Source organism: Bombina bombina, chromosome 3 (assembly GCF_027579735.1).
Source record: "Bombina bombina isolate aBomBom1 chromosome 3, aBomBom1.pri, whole genome shotgun sequence".
Classification (NCBI taxonomy): domain Eukaryota; kingdom Metazoa; phylum Chordata; class Amphibia; order Anura; family Bombinatoridae; genus Bombina; species Bombina bombina.
Window position 1 is genome coordinate 1,179,417,454 of NC_069501.1, and position 6,353 is coordinate 1,179,423,806.

Here is a 6,353-nt window from a genome sequence, read left to right on the forward strand (position 1 = left end):
TTTATTGTCTGCAATAGGCACATCTCTTTTCTTTTTAAAATACCTCATAATCTTGGTTTTATCTTGAAAATGTAGCATTTTGACGATGATTGGCCTAGGGCCCTGCCTGGTATAATTTCTGTACATACTGGACCCTATCCTATGCGCCCTTTCGACAACTAATGGTGAATCATCTGGTGGTATATGTAGCAGCTTTGGGAGAATAGATGTAACAAAGTGTAAGAGGTCGTCAAACTCTCGGGTTTTGGGAAGGCCTATTATTCGTAAATTATTACGTCTTGAGCGATCTTCAACTTCAGAGAGTTTATCTCGTAGTTTCAATATTTCTTTGTTATCCTCTCTTTGGAGCCATTCAAGATTGAGGAACTGATCTTCAAGATCAGAAATACGTGATTCTGCCTCTGTAAGCCTTTTGGCATATTGTTTGACATCGCTCGAAAGGGAGGCCACATCCTTCCTCAGCTGTTCAAACTGTTGAAGAATTAGCTCAGAATTTTTTTTTTATAAGATCTTGTTGATCATCTTTATATGGGGATAAAGAGACATCATCTATGATTTCTTGTGTGGGCTCTTGAGCCTGTCTGCCTTTTCTGTCCTTGTTCCTCCCAGCCATAAGGGCTGATTTAGGTTTAGTGTTGGTGATGAATCCCTCCATAAAGAGAGAGAGAGAGAGAGAGAGAGAGAGAGAGAGAGAGAGAAGAAAAAAAAGTGAAGTGTGAAAGAAAAACAAAAACTGTTCGAGTGAACTTACTGGGAAAGTATGTGCGGGAGTGATAAGTTGCTAATAGTGAGAGTACAAACAAAACAAAAAAAAAAGGTTGAGGTGAAAGTGCAGATGAATGAGGGAGAGGAATAAAAAAATGTTTATCTCAGAGTTAAGCTAGTGGCAATAAGAGGCTGATCAAACAAATATAGATACAAGTATCAGTATGAAAAAAATCAACAAAGTAGGCCAAAGAATATGTATAGAAATGTGAAGAGCTCTCTATAGACTAAGTATATTGCATTAGTACAGATGTAAATCAGCAGGTTTTGCCGAGTACTAAAAGGTACAACATAATTAACAAAGTAAAAAAAAAAATCAAGGCAGCAAATAGAATAGCACTTATATCTTCCACAAAAAAGGTAAGTAATACAGTAGCAGGAAATATGTGGCCTCAATATAGTTTAAGATAAAACAAGCTCCCTGTAGCTGAGGTGGTAGCCGACTAAAAAAAAAAAAGAAAGAAAAAAAATCAGAGCAAAGGGGCAAACAGTAAATCCGAGGTTAATACTTTGCTTGACTTTCTTTCTTCACTTATCTTTAAAATAGGATATGACACCACACAGTTATTAGGGTAAAGAAGAGGCCAAACAGTTAAGTTTCATATCAATAACTATTAATAAGTACTGTTCATTTAAAAAAATGCAGAATGATGATGGTGTCTGGTGTTGTGCAGTATTGAAGCTTAATTTCTTATACCATAGGCCAACCGCTGGTCAAACCAGCAAAGCTGAGCGACTTCAGTAGTATACAAGGCTAAAAATTAGGCATCACAGAAGTATACATTTTTATACAGATAAATCACTAAAGAAGAGGCTCTTCATTAACATAGGTACCTAGAAAAAATAATTCAAACACAGGTAAGCGAGTCATAACCACAGGTATTACTGTAGGTGGGAGAAAAAATAAGCTTTATAGAGCAATCATGAGAGCTTTCCCTTAACCTAAAAGGTTAATTAACAAAGTGTCCTCTTTGTTGTACAGGACCCTTTACAAAAGTTTATGGCAATCCATGGAGAAAAGAATATTTCCATGTGACAGATACTGTTAATCCTTGTATCTGTTCTTTCCTTAGTTATATCCCATTTGCTAGGGAACTGGAGTAATCAAGGGGAGTAGAAGTCAGCAGATATTTAGGCAGTCCCAGAATGATAGGTTGCTGGTGTCTTCAATGGGGGGTGGGGATCTAAACAGCTGAGAGCCAGAAAATGCCTTACAAAAGCTGAGAGGTATAATATGGCTAATATTATTTATTGGTTGTCCCACCCCAGACTTGGTTACCAGAAAACAAGATACACAAACTGGTGAAAACTAAAAGTATGTTAATCTCACCTAGCTTCTTCCAGGATTGACTTCAGATGAAGAGAGAAAACACAGCCATATCCTAGCTGTGACCGAACAACATCGACATATGTCAAGAAGCAGAGACTTCGGCGCGGGTTACCACGTGCTAACAGCACGAGCTGGGGGGTAGCTTCTGAGAACAGCAGTGGAAAGGAGGAGGTGGAATGCCTTGTGCTGCTCACCGGAACAGCGCGGGGTCTCCGCGGCCCGGCAGTGGGGCCTCACTGCTATTTTCCCCCCTGATGAAAGTGCTCCGTCATCTACCTTCACAGAGCAAACGAAGAGGCTCAGTGTGCTGAGGTGCCTGGCCCGAGGGATTCGTTGAAAGGGTTGAAGCGAGGCGTGCTGTCTCTCCACAGCAGGAGAGTCAGAGTGCATCGTCTGCGTGTCGTGACGCTCACTGGAAGTCGCCAAAAGCTCTGTTTATTCCAAGAAAATGTTTGTGACAAGAGGTCACAATTTAAGGTGGAATGGAGATTCAATCTCCTGCAACATAAATGTTTTTTCACTTTAAGAGCAATCAAATTGTGGAACTCATTACCTAAGGAGGTAGCAAATGCCAATACCTTAGATACAATTAAAATCTGTTTAGAAACATTTCTGGCTAGAAACAGAATTCAGGGATATGATTGCTTGTTTTCAATAGGTCACCTTTTTTAGTGGGATTAATTTAAGATCAACCGGAGCTTTTTTGTAAGTATATTAACCCCTTAAGTACCAACGACATACCGGGTACGTCCTACAAAAAAAATTTAGTTAACGACCAAGGACGTACCCTGTACGTCGTTGGTTCCTTCAAGCGGTGGAATCGATCCTAATCGCTTCCAGACGCTTTCCTGTTATTGCCTGTGATGCCTCGATATTGAGGCATCCTGCAATAACAGTTTTTAGCCATCTCTGTGGTGGCCCTCTCTGCATCGGACATTGATGGCCACGATCGTTGGTGGGTGGGAGCCGATGTGGAAGGCGGGTGGATGGCCATCGGTGGGAGGAATCTGTAAGAGGGGGCAGGATCGTGGGCGGGGTCGCCGGGAGCACAGACGGGCACGCATGCACGGGGGGCGGGCGCGTGCACGGGGTGGGATCAGGTGGGAACCGCTACACTATGGAACATTTGCCCAAATAAAGTGGGAGAGAGGAGGGTGGGAATTGGGATCTAAGGGATCTAAGAGGGGATGGGGGTTGGTTTTTGAGGGGGGGGCGAAGCAACACTACAGAAAAATAGGGGAAAAATAAAACATTTTTATTGTAAACTGGGTACTGGCAGACAACTGCCAGTACCCAAGATGGTGCAAATATGATAGAGGGGGAGGGTTAGAGAGCTGTTTAGGGGGGTGGATCAGGGAGGTTGGGGGCTAAGGGGGGATCCTACACAGCAGAATATGGCTTTAAACTTTCTGCCAGTACTTAAGATGGCGGGGACAATTGTGGGGTGGGGGAGGAAAGAGAGCTGTTTGGGAGGGATCAGGGGGTGGGATGTGTCAGGTGGGAGGCTGACCTCTACACTAAAGCTAAAATTAACCCTGCAAGATCCCTACAAACTACCTAATTAACCCCTTCACTGCTGGGCATAATACAAGTGTGGTGCGCAGCGGCATTTAGCGGCATTTTAATTGCCAAAGAGCAACGCCAAAGCCATATATGTCTGCTATTTCTAAACAAAGAGGATCCCAAAGAAGCATTTACAACCATTTGTGCCATAATTGCACAAGCTGTTTGTAAATAATTTCAGTGAGAAACCTAAAGTTTGTAAAAACGTTTGTGAAAAAGTGAACTATTTTTTTTTATTTGATCCCATTTGGCGGTGAAATGGAGGCATGAAATATACCAAAATGGGCCTAGATCAATACTTTTGGGTTGTCTACTACACTAAAGCTAAAATTAACCCTGCAAGCTCCCTACAAGCTCCCTAGTTAACCCCTTCACTGCTGGGCATAATACACGTGTGGTGCGCAGCGGCATTTAGCGGCCTTCTAATTACCAAAAAGCAGCGCCAAAGTAATATATGTCTGCTATTTTTGAACAAAGGGGATCCGAGAGAAGCATTTACAACCATTTGTGCCATAATTGCACAAGCTGTTTGTAAATAATTTCAGTGAGAAACCTAAAATTGTGAAAAATGTAACTTTTTTTTTTATTTAATCGCATTTGGCGGTGAAATGGTGGCATGAAATATACCAAAATGGACCTAGATCAATACTTGGGGTTGTCTACTACACTACACTAAAGCTAACATTAACCCTACAAGCTCCCTACATGCTCACTAATTAACCCCTTCACTGCTTGACATAATACACTTGTGGTGCACAGTGGCATTTAGCGACCTTCTAATTACCAAAAAGCAATGCCAAAGCCATATATGCCTGCTATTTCTGAACAAAGGGGATCCCAGAGAAGCATTTACAACCATTTATGCCATAATTGCACAAGCTGTTTGTAAATAATTTCAGTGAGAAACCTAAAGTTTGTGAAAAAATTTGTGAAAAAGTGAACTTTTTTTTTTATTTGAACGCATTTGGCGGTGAAATGGTGGCATGAAATATACCAAAATTGGTCTAGATCAATACTTTGGGATGTCTTCTAAAAAAAAATATATACATGTCAAGGGATATTCAGGGATTCCTGACAGATATCAGTGTTCCAATGTAACTATCGCTCATTTTGAAAAAAAGTGGTTTGGAAATAGCAAAGTGATACTTGTACTTATTGCCCTATAACTTGCAAAAAACATGTAAGCATTGGGTATTTCTAAACTCAGGACAAAATTTAGAAACTATTTAGCATGGGTGTTTTTTGGTGGTTGTAGATGTGTAACAGATTTTGGGGGTCAAAGTTAGAAAAAGTGTGTTTTTTTCCATTTTTTCCTCATATTTTATCATTTTTTTATAGTAACATAAGATATGATGAAAATAATGGTATATTTAGAAAGTCCATTTAATGGCGAGAAAAACGGTATATAATATGTGTGGGTACAGTAAATGAGTAAGAGGAAAATTACAGCTAAACACAAACACAGCAAAAATGTAAAAATAGCCTTGGTCCCAAACGGACAGAAAATGGAAAAGTGCTCTGGTCCTTAAGGGGTTAAGATTTGTATAGGTTGAACTCGATGGACTGCTGTCTTTTTTTTTTCAACCTCATTCACCATGTTACTGTGTTAGCTACAGTCAGATTCAGGCCTAGAATATGCTTTCTGGTCACCTACAGCAAGCCTTTGCCATCCAGCAATGTAGTACAGTATGTCATTGAAGCTATAAATATAGATTAACGTGGAAATTAATTATATAGAGTGATGTTTAAACACAAACCAATGTTTGGAGAAAAAAAAAAAGCAGTTGAATAAAAGTACAGTAAAACAGCAGTAAAAAGAAGGGCGACTCCTAGTGCAGATCAATGCGATATTCTTAACCCAACCCAAGGTATAAGGGTACTCACAATTAGCAGCGCACCCATCATTCGCTACGCGTTATACTGTTGGTTTTAACCATTGTATTTTATGTTCTCTACATTTTTTTTTAAACATAAAAGTATTTTTATATCCAAGCACTTTTTTGAGTCTCTTTGATACGATTACCTGCCGTAGAAACATCAGAGTCTACACACCTGGGCGTCCATTGATTATGCGCACTCGGCCACTATAATAGTCCAGTTTGTGTGATTTGCACCACTGGGTGCGCTGCTAAATGAGAGTACCCTTATACCTTGGGTTGCTGATAAGGGGTTAAGAATATCGCATTGATCTGCACTAGGAGTCGCCCTTCTTCTTTTTCCCTCTAGTTAACTGAATCCGGTCTAGATTCTGGAAGGAGCTGCCCTGACTTGTGCACAGTTTGCTGGGACACTGTAAAGTTCTCAGGCCGCCCCCCTAGGCATTACCTTTGCCTTCACACATTATGAATATATTTCATCAAAATTGTACTTCATTTTACCATCTATTGGCTACACTAGGAGACGCCCTTTCTTTTCTCTATATAATTACAAATTGATGCAACATTGGAAGGCTACATAGGGGATATACTAAAATGAATGACAAGGGTGAATGGCAAAAAGGAATACCCATAGACTTTAATGGGGTGTACAGTTAAATGTTATAGTAACCAAACTATATCACATAGATAATTACAACATCTGTTCCTCTAGTACAATAGCATATGTGAAAGTGAGATTATGTGGGATTATAGCTGCTTTTTATGGATTATTTGCAGATACATTCAGTCATATGTAACCTGAAGATATCCCTTGTATT